This window comes from Sphaerodactylus townsendi, linkage group LG15, assembly GCF_021028975.2.
Source record: "Sphaerodactylus townsendi isolate TG3544 linkage group LG15, MPM_Stown_v2.3, whole genome shotgun sequence".
Lineage (NCBI taxonomy): Eukaryota > Metazoa > Chordata > Lepidosauria > Squamata > Sphaerodactylidae > Sphaerodactylus > Sphaerodactylus townsendi.
Window position 1 is genome coordinate 12,337,936 of NC_059439.1, and position 16,561 is coordinate 12,354,496.

Genomic DNA, 16,561 nt, shown 5'->3' on the forward strand with positions numbered 1-16,561 from the left:
ATGTGGGAGATTTCCTGCCTCCACCCCTGCACCCTAACTTTCTGTTAGTATCTGTGGTGCAGTTGCCCAAGTCTGTAGGATCCAGAAATAAAGAGAATCCAGAGGAAATCACTGCTCAGGGCTCATTTATAGTATCTAGTTGGACGTCCAGGGTTCCTGGGTGAAGAAAGCATAGGATTTCTGGATAGGAAAGAAGTCCTCTCCTCCCAGCGTCAACTCCCTCTGATTATTTATTTATTTAAAGCACCTACTGTCTGTCTCTTAAAGAGTCCACCTTGAAGCCGGGGCACAAAGCAAAGCAAGACGAAACCATAAAAACAAAACAACAGCATAAAAATCGTTGAAATTTCCTACCATTAAAAACCTACCCAATTTTAAAATAAAATCTAGAAGCATGAAACCAACACAAAAAAGGATCTGGGCTAAAGATAAGGTCCTTGGTTCTCTTCTCTGGTTATCAACGCTTTGGTTTCTGCCTTTAGGCCGAAGAGATCCAGCGTTTCTTGCTTCTGGGTTCTAGCAGCAGACCTGGGAAGAAAATAAAAGTCGATTCCCCACTCACGATTAGATGCGTGTACGTCAATCCAAATATCCAGGTTTCCTGCAGAACTCCCCACTTACCTGTGCCGAACGCACATTCATCCCGTTTCTGGCGCCCCCCCCCCCCCCCCGCATGTGTTATTTTAGAACCTGGAAGAAAGTAATCTGGAGCAATCTGGAGCAGTGGGCAATCTGGAGCAGTGGGGAAGTTGGGTGTGTGTGTGTGAATCCAGATTCGAACTACCTGCCCTTGCGAGTGACATGGAGCCTCCCATCCAATCAGAACGCAGTGGGTTGTGCACTATGCGCGCTCAGCCCTTTTAAAAAAAAAATTGCGGACCAGAGATCCACGTGGATATGAAGCAACATGGGGCCGTTTTTGACTGATTGACTGAGTAGAAGGCAATACAAAGCAGTGCTACACGTATCCATGTGGATCCGAGTACATGGAGGTTCACGGAAACAGGGCTTTGCTTTAATTGACCTTTTTTCGTCTCCACGTAGAGTAATTCTGCACATGCTCGCGCAGACGTGGATCCGTCAGTTTGAAAGTTTAAAAAAATCCCACCCCAGCACAATGCAGCAGCCAATCAGGATAGCCCCTGAGCAGATCACACGTTTGATCTGCCATCAGTGGGGACTCCTGCGTGGCTGCTGCGTTTCTGGGAACAAGGGGGCAGAAGCTGCAGTGGGTACCATGAAACCGTATTCAAAAGGTCCCGAATCTTACCAAACCAGTTTGTATCTACTTCCATTTTTGAAGTGGGGAATCGACTGAAGACAGTGCATTGTCGAAGGCTTTCATGGCTGGAATCACTGGGGAGTTGTGGGTTTTCTGGGCTGTATAGCCGTGTTCTAGCAGCATTTTCTGTTGATTCCAGCCGCAGACGCAGGTGAAACATCAAGAGAAAATGCTACTAGAACACGGCCATACAACCCGGACAGCCTACAACACCATAGTGAAGACATTTGGGGAGCACATCCTCCCAACCTCAAGTTGCAAGTACAGCCGCTACTGCCCTGGCTGTGCCTCAGGCTCTTCCTGGTCCATTTGAAGTCCTTCTGCTTCTGTGCACAGGCAAAACAACAGCATGTCCAGAAACCTGCTTAGTGCACATGGAACTCCTTGGAGTAACCCATGCGCACTATCAGCATTCAATATTTAGGTGCAACGCCCACGTGCAGCCACATTCCGGCTGCCTTTAGATCTCACTGGAGCACTCCTGTGTCGTCCCCCTCCCCCCAACTCTTCTGTCAAGTGAAGTGGGAGGTTTGGGCTTGCACTCTCGAAAAAAAACAGCGGCATCTATTCAGGCCGTTTATTACCCTGCCTTTCACCCACTGGGGAGCCAAAACGGCTTACAAAAACACCTGAATGCAATTTAAAGGAAAGAAGTTGAAGCAAACTCAATGCAGTTTGAGTAAACAAAGGAAGGAAAATCACAAGACTGCATTGCAAATAGGTTCTAAGCCCCCTTGGGTGGCTCTTGGGATGGCCTTGAATCCAAGACTCCATGCTGCCAAGAGCAAATATAAATATTTGCTCTTGGCTCTGGCCATACCCTGGCTTTTATACCTACAGAAGCTCAGCTGGAGGAAGCTCAGCCTCCAAAGAAGGAAACTCCACCACTCTCCAAGACAGTGGAATGCACTACATCGGAGTGTGGTGGAGTCTCCTTCTTGGGAGGTTTTTAAAGAGAGGCTGGATGGACATCTGACAGGAGTGCTTTGATTGTGAGTTCCTGCATTGCAGGCAGTTGGACTTGATGACCCTTGGGGTCTCTTCCAACTCTATGATCCTATGGATGTGAATGCAGCTGGCCAAGATATTTTCCCATCCTCCCCATTTTTGGTAATGAGCAGACAAGATGGCTCCACCCCTGTATATCTGCTGCAAAACCCTTTTGGAAGGACCCCTTTTTTTGCCTGGCTTCAAGCAGATTTCCTCTGGGGTGTAGGCTGGTGAAGAGAAAAATGCACCTGTCAGAATTAACACAAATGAGAGGGCCCAATTTAGCACATCTTATTTGCATAGGCATCAACAGTTCTTTCAAAGGGATGTATATTATTCCAGGCACAATTCAAGGTGCCCACCCAGAAAGTCTTTGGAGGGCTGGCATAGTGTAGGGGTTGGAGTGTTGTACCCAGGCCAGGGAGATGCTTAGTCAAAACCCTAAGTACTCCACTGGTACACTTCGGGCCAGTCACTTTTTCCTAGTCTATCCTCCCTCACAAGGTTGTTGTTGAGGGGAAGTGTGAGAGAGGATACCGGTGGTGGTGGAGGTGGTGGAGGTGGAGGAGGAAGAAGAAGAAGAAGAAGAAGAAGAAGATGATGATGATGATGATGATGATGATGATGATGATGATGATTTTGGATTTATATCCCACCTTTCTCTCCTGTAATGAGACTCAAGGTGGCCTACAAGCTCCTTTTTCCTTCCTCTCCCCACAACAGACACCTTGTGAAGTTGGTGGGGCTGAGAGAGTTCCAAAGAACCATGACTAGCCCAAGGTCACCCAGCAGGCTTCATGGGGAGGAGTGTGGAAACACATCTGGTTCACCAGAGACGCCTCTGCCACTCAGGTGGAGGAGTGGGGAATCAAACCCGGTTCTCCAGATTAGGATCCACCTGCTCTTAACCACTACAGCATGCTGGCTCTGTGCTTCTTGGACGAAGGGTGGGGAAAATATAATAGACAAAATCTGTAGTTCAACAGTGTGATGGTAGAAAGCATTGTCAAGTCAAGGATTTCAAGGCAAGAGATTTTCAGATGTAACTTGCCATTGCCCCCCTTCACATGGACTGACAGCATTCTTAGGGAGTTCTGAGAGAATTGTGAATGGCCCAAGGTCATCCAGCAGGCTTCATGGGGAGGAGTGGGGAATTGAACCCAGTTCTTCAGATTAGAGCAGTTCTTCACTGCTCTGAGCCACTACACCACGGTGGCTTTCATGTTGCCATGGTAATTACTCAAGGTTCATGCCTGATTTTCCCACATTATTGCAACCAGTGAGGCTGTAAGGATTGGATCCCCCCCAGCTTTGGCCACCCAGGAGTCTCCTCTGGCCATCCAAGAAGTTTATTCCTAGGAACTGTGCAGGCTGTATGCACAATAACCATAAGGATTGTGGGCAGGGGCTATAACAAAGTGATGAACTGGGCAAGACTTAATGAAAACGCTGGCTGGACCCAATTCTGTAGCTTTAGAGAGTTGCGCAGTTCTAGCTTTGCGTGGTGCAAAGGCTGAGTTTTGGCATTGCTGTCTCAGGACGTGAAATGACTTTGGAGAACCACTTTTCAGAACCCCAGTACTTGAGTGGATGAACCAGTTATAAGCTACAAACTCTAAAAAACGGACTGCTGATCTGACAAGGTAGCATCATGGCTATAAAGTCTACCACACCACAGATTGTGACCTTTAACTGTCACAGATCTGGGGGCCATCTTTAATCCTGGGCAGCTGCATGGGACCCACTGAGTGGCCAGCACATGGGAGGATGTCAGGTGGCATCACTGTCATGTGATCGGAAGAGGAAGAGCCATAGTCTTTGTCCCTGTCTGGGCTAAAAAGAGAAATCCTCTCTCCAAGATGAGCGATCTCATCTTGCTGTCCTGCTGGTCTTCTCTGCCTGTGTGCAGACAAGAGGTGTGGTCCCGTGTTCTTCCAGCAGAAGGATGAGAAGGAGAAAAGGGGATCATATTGGGAATATTATCCCTGCCAGTCAGCTGTCAAGCCTCAACTGACTCATGGGGATTCCAGGATCTTCTGATATTACAAGGCAAGAGGGTACAAAAGATTGTTTGTGTAAGGGTCTGTTACCCCAGTCAATAACAAGTCTCAAGAGCTTTATTAGAACTGTGTCAGCCCAACAGCCAGATAGCAGGAACTGGGGTTTGGCTCTCTGGACCCTGAAAGTTACAGTTTGACTCAACCCATTATCCCCCCCACCCTCGCATTCCCATAGTGTCAGCATGTGAAAGGACAGTGAGAAAGAGGCATTGTTTTTGGGACAGGCAGTTGCTCCCTCAGTAAGGCAGATAAGGAGAAACAGTTTAAGTACTATTACTAGTTACTTGTGAGCAAAGGAAAGAGGGTGCTGTGTGGTTTCCGGGCTGTATGGCCGTGTTCTAGCAGCATTCTCTCCTGACGTTTCGCCTGCATCTGTGGCTGGCATCTTCAGAGGATCTGAAAGAGGCCCCATGGCCTTGAGCGATGATAATGGCTGAGCCATCTGCGTCCAGGCTGCGTATGTGCAAATTGCCAGGCTGAGTATGGCGCAGGCCTGGCAGTTTGCCATTGCCTTCTTCTCCATGATAACCAAGTACTGACGATGGCCCCTTCCGCTCGGGCCAATAAGCCCAGGCTGGAAATGTGGAGAAACCCGTTTCAGGGGGAACTTTGCACAGATCCCACCCCTAAAGCGAGGCTGCCCCACGTCCCTCCCCCAAATGGGTTATTTGAGAATTGCGCTATCTGCGATTCTCTCATTTTAATGTGGAGTGCAGCCGCTTACGAGTGAAAGGCTGACCCAGGAAGTGCTTGCTTTCCAGTTTTTAAAGATCTCCCCTGCGCAGCTATGCAGCATGGGAGGTAGGCTTTTTAAAAAAAGATGCACCTCTGTACGAAGGCGTTACAGCAGCCTACATTGCTTCTGCGGGCTCAGTTTGCTGCCTGCACGGAGGCATGCGAACGGGACAGCAGGACGGCGGGTTACTTTATTCCATCTGCAACTCACTCTCCTGGTGCTGTATGTAAGGGGCCTATATCTGACCCTGGTTTAGCTTTCAAGCTCTGGCAAGTTCAGGTTAGCCTTGACCCACCGTGGGTCCCACCCATAGGTCAGAGGTCATTAATGTAGAGATCATCCTGGCATGTTTTCTATAGAGGGCATCCTTTTTGGCGATCCCAGCCACACTTTAGGATCAGTGGTCAAGGTCATCGACAGAGATGTTTGCAAAGGCTTACCCCCACTCTGAAACTCCCTCTGCATCCTCTGAAGAAAGGAAGCAGGAAGGACGATTGGAAAACAAGTTCAGCGTACCCTTTCCGCTCCATCTGCCGCCTCTGCAAGAGATGGCTTTTGAGCACTTACTGGTAGATGGGAGGCCTAATTCCTAAAGCCGTCATGAAAGGAATCCTGTAAGAAGACTAACGAGGCTTCTCCTGAAGGCATAAAGGTGACTCAGATCTATTAAAATGACTTGAGTGGGAAGAAGGAGCGGATTTCACAGTGAGCCCCTGCAGCCTTATTTCTCCTCCTTTTATAAGGCTGATGTACCATCCCCTTCCCCTACAGAATCCTTCAGATGTTTGGAGGCTTCCCTCAGGGGTGGAGGGAGGGGGAACTGCACCTGAGGCACGTGTGCGCCCCGCACCCCTGCCACGCTCCTGCCCTCCCCCGCCCCTCCCTGGAATGCCCTTGCCATGCCCCTACAGAGGTGCGCACCCAGTGCATCACGCAACCCCCTGTCCCCTTGGCGCTACGCCACTGGCTTCCCTTCACCTCCCCTCTCACTTGGTTCTAAAACCCCACCCTCCCTGTTTAATCCTTCAATTCATTTTAGTTTTCTTCCCGCACTGAAAATCACTTCCACTCTATCCAATGGGTGCCCTTCCTAAGGTTGTATTAAAGACCATCTTGTTGAGCATCATGTCTGTGGGACTGCCAGCTCTGTGTTGAGAAATACCTGGAGGTTTTCAGGGCGGAGCCTGGGGAAGGTGGGGTTTGGGGAGAAGACGAAAAACCTCAGCAGGGTAAAATGCCAAACAGTTCATCCTCCAAAACAACCATTTTCTCCAAGTAAACTGATCTCTGTCGCCCTGAGATCAATTGAAATCCCAGGAACAATCCAGCCCCCCCCCCGGAAGTTGGGTACCCTAGGTGTCTGTATTTTGGAAATAAGGATATTCCCAGAATTTCCCACCTCTGAGTTGTGAAATATTGGGATATTTGGGTGTGGAATGAGGGGGAATGCAGAGTCTGCCACGTTGATGTGGCATTGAATTACCTAATCACAGAGAAATACTTCTGTACCTAGTGGTCACATCATTCTACTGAGGAAGAGCTCACAGAAACATCTCAGTATCATGAATAGCATTTGAGAATGCCTCATTTTGGACATTTTTGCACTCCTAAAGAAGGTGTACAATATTATAACCACTAACCAGGTCCTTCATGTACGTTGACAGTAAAGGACTGCAATTATCTGTGTTTTGTTACATAGCAAAACAAAAAGAACTCATAGATTATAGTTGTCCTTATGCATACAGTTGCATTTTCTGTATATGTGTGTTGTTAGTGGTTTGTATTTTTGTATTTATTGCTGTTTTAGACAATAGACTATAGTGCACTTATTTTCACTTTTCAATTCACTTAGTAAATTAGTAGTGAGTATTGAAGTATGTTTATTTGTGTTCTTAAGCAGCAGGACTGGTGGTGTTTTTTGTTCATTGTTAATTGCTATTTAGTACGCTTCAGTCCTATTTGCAGTGTGTTTAGATGAAGAACCTCAACAGGACACAGGGCCAGTAGTCTGCCTTCCAGAACAGCCATCTTTTTCAGGGAAAACTGATCTCTGTAGTCTGTAATTCCAGGAATTTCCAGGTACCACCTAGAATTTGGCAACCTTACTTCCTGACAGTGGTGTATTTGCCTAGGGAACATGGGGTACCCTATGTCCCTGGGTGCCCCCTAGTGGGGGACATGAAGATTTCAGGTTCATTTGTGTGTTTTTGTATTTTTTAGTGTTTTTTCAGTTTTTGGCCTGCAAGGGGTGCAGTTTTTAGGCTAGTAGCACTGAAATTTCAGGGATTTTTCAGGAGACCCTCCTGATGATACTAACCAAGTTAGGTGAGGTTTGGTTCAAGGGGGTCCAAAGTTATGGACTCCTAAAAGGGGTTCCCCATCCCCCATTGTTTCCAATGGGAGCTAATAGGAGATGGGGGCTACACCTTTGAGAGTCCATAACTTTGGACCCCCTGAACCAGACTTCACCAAACCTGGGTAGTATCATCAGGAGAGTCTCCTGAAAAATCACTGAAATTTCAATGCTGCTAGCTTAACAATTGCACCCCTGTCAGCAGGCACCCCCCACATTTCCCCAGATTCTCCTTTTAAATCCACCCCCTTTGGCATGGACTTAAAGGGAGAATCTGAGGTCTCAGTTTAAACATTGAAAGTGATGCTGCTTCAGGGTGGGGGAGAATCCACCCCAAAACAGCATCACTTTCATTGTTGTTTTAACTGGAGACCCCAGATTCTCCCTTTAAGGTGGATTTAAAAGAAGAATCTGGGCTTCCTAGTTTAAACACCATTGAAAGTAATACTGTTTGGGGTGGATTTCACTGGAGGTGTTTTGTGAGAGATGATGCTGACACTTGTTTCGTAAATGTTTTGCTGGGGTAATTTGTGAGAGATTTACATGCTTAATACCCACTTGCACTGACTTGGAGTTGTTTCTCAGGCTAACAACCTACCTCATAGGGTTGGTGTGAGGACAAAATTAGGAAAGATAATTGGTGGGGAGAGAGCCATGTATGTTTTGCTGGGGGTGGGAGGTGTTTTGTGAGCTGCACTTTTTACTTCCTCTTTGTTTTAAATAGGAAGGTTTTTACCTAGGACTGGTAAAATCTGTTTGAACAATGACAGGTAGGATACTGCATTTTTGTTTTGATTTTCTTTAAGAAGTGTAAATTAAAAACAATCTTTAAAGATGTTCATTTATTTATTTATTTATTTGTTTGTTTTATAGTATTTATACATCCACTTTACATTTCACCAAGTCAAACCCCAAGATGAGAAACAGTAAATAAAACATGACAAGCCGCTATAAAATGTCATAATTAAAGACACAAAATAAAATACATTGAAACATTAAAAACCACCACTTAAGAAAAGTCTTCTGTGCACATGATCCATTTGGCCCTCTGGGTTCCCCAACGTGGTGCTGGACATCTGCCAAGCATTTTTAGAAAGGAGGGGCCCGGGGGGGTGTTGCCAATAAAATTGCTTCGGTCACATCTGCTGCCACTGCACACAGATCTTGATTATATGACTAAGATGAGCTGCATATGCGCAAGAAAGTATTTTTAAACATGTTCTTTTTAAAAAGCATCCTGTTCAGCAGAAGTTCTGCCTGTAATATTGAAGGGTTGCTATTAGAGTTGCCCTGATCTGCGTGGCCCAGACTAGCCCAATCTTGTCAGACCTTGGAAGCTAAGCAGGGCTTGCTCTGGCTAGTATTCAGATGGCTGGGGTCGTTGTGCAGGGCAGGCAGTGGCAAACCACCTGGATTCATCTCTTGTTTGGAAATCCTACAGGGTTGCCATAAGTCAACTGCAACTTGACGGCACCTTCCACCACCCTACTATTAAGAGTTATGCATGATGTCACTTCCTGAGATCTCATTGGGGTTGCCTCCACCTCTCATGGTGACCATTTTGTGTTTTGTGGCAGCCATTTTATGCTTGAGTCCATCATTACATGTCAGAATTCCAAAGGTGCACCCTGGTTCAAAAAGGTTGGGGACCCCCCAGCTTGGGTTCACGCTGCCCCTAATGTTCTTCAGAATAGTTGTGATTTATACTCTACCTAAGAGCCATGTGGTGTAGTGGTTAAGTGCTTGCACTGCCATTCACACAGTCAGAGTTCAAGCCCCCTGTGGGTCAGATATCCTGGCAGCTGGCTCATGGACAACTCTGCCATCCATCCATTTCTTGGTTGGTAAATGAGTACCTAGCTCATCGCTAGGCGGTAAGGAATAGCCGGGGAAAGCAATGGCAAACTATCCCACAAAAACGGCTTGCCTATAAAATCACTGCTCGCAGTGGTACCCCAGGGTTGGGTACGACTGAAGGGGAAACTACCTATACTGTACCTGGAATACCAGAAGGGTAAGGCCCCCATGAGAGGAAGCATGGTATGACATAGCCTGACCTCATCAGATCTTGGCATCTGAGGAGGTTGGTACTTGGATGGCAGATAACCAAAGAAGACCACCTGTGCTTCTCACTTGCCTTAAAAGCCCCTTTCTGGGGTTGCCATAAGTCAGGCGTAGCTTCACGGTACATATATTACATACAAAAGCCCCTCCAAATTTCTCCTGGGTGTCTGTTCCACCTGCATCAAATAGCCACTGAAAATGCCTGAACCCAGCAGTGGAGTAGCTAGTGGGGCATGGGGAGCTGGAGCCCTGGGGCACATTGTAAGGCCACACATCCCTTGCAACTGCACCCCAGTCCCAAATTCCCTGTTTGAGATGAGTGGGGCTCACCTCACCCCCAATCTCCACGTGAGGATTGGGAGCGGCAAGAGTCCATTTGATCCTGGCCTCAGAAAGGCTTGGGTCCAGTTTTAAACAGCCTTCAGCTTAGAGCTCGATCCAAACCTTGCTGTGACCAGGATCAGACTGAGCACAGAGGGTGTCTAGTTCTAGCTTTATACTGTTGACTCCAGGTCCGGGGCTCTTGGTTGGTGAGCCCCAGGCAATGCTTTTGTAAGCTACACCCTACACTTTTATAAAGCATGTCTTATACACAAAGGGCATAGCCAAGAGACTCTGCTGGGAAGAGCAAAACTGCCCCACAGGATATATTTTTTTAAAATGTATGTTTCTAGACCTCATTGGTGGATATTTATAATGGGTTGCAGTCATTACAAATGAACTCATTTCCCCTTTTTGTTGTTCACATGTAAGCCTTTTAACCATTCATGTAAGCCTTTTAACCCATTGAGCTCATGAAAATGATTCAAGTTGTTTTGGCCCCTTCGCACAAAAACATGTTTGTTTTTTAAATCTACAACACATGCACAACTTCAAAGGCGTAAAGAAACGAATCCTCGCAGACATGCCAATTTCCCCACATTCTGATTGGCTGTTCTTTTTCATCCGTGGTCTGATTGGACCTATCTGGTGCTCCCTGTCTCCTTTGCTTTCATTGGTTGTCACGTTGAGTCACACATCGTGTTGAGTCATATGCTGAGTCAGATGTGGGGTTGAGTCATACATGTCACAGTCCTCCCCTTCCTATTTCTCCAATATAGTAAACCATTATTACCAGTGGAAACAATTCCCCACCGTCTGGTCTTCTCCAAGCTAATGATACAGTCATTAATAAAATGTGCTGATAATGAACCGGAGAATCTGGCTTGTCCACCTAACAAATGCTCAGTTTGGATTACAGTCAAGTGCATCTACGTAGCTTTGCATTTTCAACACACACAATTCTAAAAAGAGAGAGAAAGGAACTTTTCACACAATGGCCAGGCAATAATGAATGTGTTATTGTAGATCTATGCGTGAAATGGCAGACATTATCTCTGCCACAGGGAGAAAACATGTTTGGGGGACTTGTATAATGGTGGGCTGTCTGAGAAACAGCCTACAGCATGCTGGGCAAACTGCACAAAATGGTGGGCAGGCAGAATCATCCTGAAATGGTGGACAGTGGCAGAAATGAAAGTAAAAGATAGATGGGAGGGGGGAAATTGACCAGCGGACAGGAAAAATAAAGCACCTCTTGCCTGTTGTGTTTGCAGGTGAGCATCTTCAAGCCAGGTTTTTTGAGAAAAGATTGCTAGTTAGGCAATTTTGAAAAACCCAGCTTGAGAGCAATAAAACAGACTGCAGTTGTTGGGGGGAAAGAGCTGTGCGAAGTTTTCCCCCAAAACGCTTTTTATAACACCCTCAAGACGTTATGTTTGTGCTGTGCAGAATCCACTGTTGTTTAAAAATCTAAGAGCATCTATGCAGCTTCTCTGCATGCTATTGGATGCTACCTGTGGATCTAACAGCTTGGACTTGCATCAAATCACTCCTCTCTGATACACCAATCTGCTGTGCGCCAGGGTCCTCGCTGCTGCCGAAATACTCTGAGCTGTGCTTGAAATCAGCTTTGCTCTCCTTCTCACACTGCAGGCTCTGTTAATTTTTAATGATGGCTTCCTCATCAACAAACTGTGGTTAAGGTTGCGCCAGGCCATGTTCTCGAGAAATCTCTCTCAGTGAATCATCAGGATTCTAACAGCCTTTTTAAAAGGACTGGAACCTGATTTTGGGGGCGGGGGGGGATTCTCCTTCACAAATACCACTAAAATGAAGCATTGCTCTTACGAAGCTGCCCTCTATTTGCGTGGGGCATGCAGATTCTCTCTCTCTCTCTCTCTCTCTCTCTTTCTCTCTCTCTGACTTACTGGCCTCAGGAAAGAGAAAACAGCAATTCTTTTTCTCCTTCACCGAGTGATTTCCTTTCTTTTCGTCAATCATCTTTGCTATTAGTACACGATGCTATTTTTGTATGTACGTCTTTGTGGGTAAAATATTAACCGCATATAAATGCACAAAATGCCAACATCTGCACATTGACAGCCCATTGTTTTGATCAACCGGGAATGTCATTTGAAAGTCAAAGAGGTATTTCCAAGCAAATAATTGACTCTGTAAATCAATGGCAGAAAGATGAAACCCTGACATGTACAGGAGGCTATGAAGGTGGATTATTCTCACCTTAAATCCCGTGTCATCCCTGGCTTCATGAATGATCTTTTAAAGTATTTGTTATGATATATTTATTTACATTTTTGGTTTTTTAAAAAATTGCATAGTTATGGAAATAGTATCGGTGTGCAAATTAGTCTGATTTATTTCCAGTGTGGAAATGGGGGGAGGAAGGTGTAGTTTGGAAAATTCCTGGCGATTTGGGGGCGGAGCCTTGGAGGGTAAGGTATGGGGAGAGGAGTGACCACTGCGGAATATAATGCCATGGAACCCACCCTCCAAATCTGCCACTTCTCTAGGGAAACTGATCTCTGTAGTCTTGAGATCGTTTGTTATTCTTGGACTTCTCCAGGCTCCACCTGTATGTTGGCAACCCTAGGTTTCTGGGTGTGGGTCTCAGGAGAGAATTCCAGACTCCTTTAGAAGAAGAAGAGTTTGGATTCATACCCCACCTTTATCTTCTATAAGGAGACTCAAGGTGACCTACGAGCTCCTTTCCCTTCCTCTCCCCACAACAGACACCTTGTGATGTAGGTGGGTCTGAGAGAGTTCAGAGAGAACTGTGACTAGCCTGAGGTCAACCAGCAGGAATGTAGGAGTGCTGAAAACACATCTGGTTCATCAGATAAGCCTCTGTCACTCAGGTGGAGGAGTGAGGAATCAAACCCCGTTCTCCAGATTAGAATTCACCTGTTCTTAACCACCACAGCACGCTGGCTTTACATCCTGATTCTGGAGAACTCAGGCCGATTACCCACCAGTGCTCTGGTGCGTGATGAACTGGAAGCATGTCAACGCAAGATATTTTGTCCCGACTTGCTTCCTCTTTGTGGCGTGCTGAGAGAGGAGGTGTGTCAGGGCAAGATTTGTTTTGTCCCAACACTCTTCCTCTTGTCCCACACATGCTGGTGCAACTTTTTGTACCAGAGTGGGGCAAGGCTAGGAACAGCCTGCACTGAGTAATCGGCCACGGAAGGAGCAGAAAATGGGATATGTAGAATATGCTGCCCAGATTATATTCTGGGGATTATCAAATGGCAATGTAGTTGTGTGTGTGCATGAGTGTGGTTACCCCTTGCAGGAAACAATGTGTGTAACCTCAGCTTGTGGGTTCTGTGGGGCAGTACTTGGAATGAGTTGCAACAACAATTTTTAAACAACAAAATGGTTTACTTTTTTTTACATATAACATATAATATCAACATTTAACGTTACAATTCAAGGTCCTGTTCAGGTTGCATTTCTAGTCCTTCTATTTACAGTCTACTGATATTGCCAAGTCCAAATTCTTCTTTGCAAGTTGGTTGGCTCCTGAAGACTCCAAGGGCTTGATGAACAGGTTGCAACATGATGAAGGTCTCCAGGAGAACTCTCACCCATTACAACCACAAAAGAAAACCCTGAAACAATAAACTCCAACATTTACAACATAGCAAAAACAACAACTACCTTCCCAGTAGTTCCCAACAATATTGCAATTACCTTAACAAGGTGTTAAGGACTTATAGAAATCAGGGTCCGAGTCTGGTACCCTTGTCTTCTGCAAAGAGCTCTTTCAGCCTTTCTGCTGCTCTGAGTCTCCACCCCCTTACTGGGTCAACCCATTCTGGGCCAATCCATTCTGGGCATGGGGGTTACATGTGCACAACAAATTTTGTATCCTGGATTCAGGCAACAATCTCAGGAGCGCTTTCCTGGGAGTAAATGCCATTAAATAAATTGGGAGTTTCCTGTCACAACTCAGGAAATCATGGATCTAATAACTGAATTGAAACCCCGTAAAGCCTCTGGCCCAGATATAATTTCCCCAGAGATACTGAAGTCACATATAGAGTGGTGGGCACCCCTTTTGGCCAATCTATTCACCCAAATCAATGACTCAGGCCTCATTCCTAAGCCTCGGCTATCTGCAGTCATTGTACCTATTTATAAAAAAGGTGACCCATCGGATCCTGCCAACTTCCGCCCAATTAGTTTGACATCAGTCATTGGGAAAATATATGCTAAGACACTTCTACCCAAACTACAGGCCTGGACGATTCATCAGAACATCATTGGCCCAGAGCAAATAGGCTTCACGAGGGGGAAATCCACGTTAGACCATGCTATGCTTCTTAAGCATTTGGTTAATAAATAATCACAAAAGTCCAAGAAGAACTTTTGCTTGCTGCCTTTCATTGATTTGAGAGGCAGCTTTTGACACAGTCTCTAGAGAACGCTCTTTGGAATAAATTAGGCTGTATACAAGGAATAGAACCAATGAAACTTCTTTTCTCTAATCAGGCAACTTTATACCAACAACACAAACTGCAGAGTTAAGCAGTGCTCAACGCATTAGAAGGTCTCTCATGACTGATTCTATTTCTCACCTTTAAAGGTGTGAGGCCAAGGCTGTGTGTTAGCACCAACCCTTTTCAATTTATTTTTGAGTGACCTTCCATCCAGCCTTATATTGGAAATTAACAACCATGCCCTAAATTAGGCTCAAGGCATATTCCAATACTTCTATATGCTGATGATACCATCCTTCTATCTCTCACAAGGCCAAAAAGGGTTGGACTTAGCTGCGACTGCTGTGAATAGATGTGGGCAGCAGCACTGTAACAGAAAACGGACTAGTTATCAATTATCAAAAGACCAAGATTTTGGATCTTTGCCAAACAAATACAAAAAGAAAACCATATAACTGGGCGACATTAATAAAGTGCCAGTGGAGCAGGTTAACCAATACAAATATCTTGGAATTACATTTTCTTATAACCCTCTCCTGGTTACCTCCACACAAAAGCTGCCATTGGGCACAGCTGCTACCATCAGTTATTCTGCCATTGCACGCTTCTTTCGCGCATGGAAAGGGCCACCTCCCTTGTCCCAGCAGCACTAAAAAATCTGTAACTTTCCTAAGATAGAAGCGCCAGTTACTTTATGGGTGAGTACCTATCTGGCTCCAAAGCAGTTGGATCGACTCCTTTGAATACTGTCCAATCCAAATTTTTTCCTAAAATTATGGGCCTGCCAAATTACGTAATTGTCACGATGACCTCTGTTTAGAACTGGGCCAAAATTCATTAGTTTATAGGAGACTTCCCCGGTTGAGAGCTTTTAAATTTTGGTTTCGCTTCTGCATTTTCTCGACATGATGAGCACTCGCTGGATTCACCTACTTTTGTCTGATACTCAGGCTAATCCATGGTTCTCTCTGATCGAAAAGAAAGATTGAATCACTTGGTATATCTCTCAAGGCTTCGCTTTTCCCGCTATCTAGTTCAGAATCCTACAACTTTGTTAAAACAAAAGAATTGTTGGAAAGCGAATGGATTTAATTCTATTTAGAGGGCTGCTATGAAAAACTTTGTTCACCGCTTACATCTTTTCTAATATCACCCTATATCAAAACAGGATGGCTCCCTCATTTGTATTTTTTTGACTAATCCAATGCAGAGAAGAGCCCTCCACACCTTGCTTTCGCTTCAATGTTTTCCTCCGGCCTTTATTGTGTAGGTGGTAGATTTTACAACTAACCTTGGAAATGAGCGAAAGGGTATGCTCTTGTGGTGAACAACAAATTGAAACATTGGCACATCAACTGCTTTGCTGCCCTAAATCTGCTAATATCAGATCAAAATATTCCAATATTCTTTCTAGGATACCTAGTGAAATGGGAGAATCAGGTAGACTTCCTTTCCTTCTGGACAATTCTGACAATGAAACTTGTGAATTGGTAGCACAATTTTTACTGGAGGTGATGCACAATCAATAATTTATATTCTATCTTAAACCTTTGTATTTGTATACCTTTTATCTCAGGTTTTTTATTGTGTTATGATTATTGTTATGCCAAATAAAGGCTTATTATTATTATATTATTTAAATTGGGAGTTACTTCTGAGAAGTTTGCTGTCTCAGCTGTCTTTCTGTGTTCCTGAGTTGCATGGGCTGTGTATTATAGAATGGTGAAGGGAGAAGGCGTAAGAAGTGAGAGAATTATGGAGCCCCCACAACTTGTTTTGGATAGTTGTACAGGTTAAGGGTCCCAGCATGTATGTTCTATAGCACAGGTGTCAAACTCACGGTCCTCCAGATGTTATGGACTACAGTTCCCATCATCTTATTCCAGCAGGGGATGATGGGAACTGTAGTCATAACATCTGGAGGGCCATGAGTTTGACACCTGTGTTCTATAGCATGTATGTTCAGTAACACGTGAATATGTTACATTGCCTCATATAATACATAGTTACGTTGAGAGCAGTATTGGGACTGCAAGGTCAGGTCACTCAGTGATATACATGATTCCTACATGACTGACCCTTGGTGTGTTTCTCAGAATGGTATACCTCCTGGGGTTTACATTAAGTTTCCGGTCCTCGATTCCCTTGGTCTCCTGCCCGACCTAGCCTAGATATTGCTGAGCTTGTAATTGTGGCTGTATATCTTTCTGCCACCTAGCAATGATGTCATAGGACTTCCTGCCACATGCTTGCAGCCTGGTTAATAACATGCTGACACTGGGAGATGGTTAA

General features: G+C 45.3%; 1 protein-coding gene across 15 annotated transcripts in view; it reads left to right on the forward strand.

The window, feature by feature from the left end:
* SRCIN1 (SRC kinase signaling inhibitor 1) overlaps nt 1–16,561 on the forward strand; it is a 400,436-nt gene that overhangs the window by 174,683 nt on the left and 209,192 nt on the right. The gene's annotated exons all lie outside the window — the stretch shown is intronic.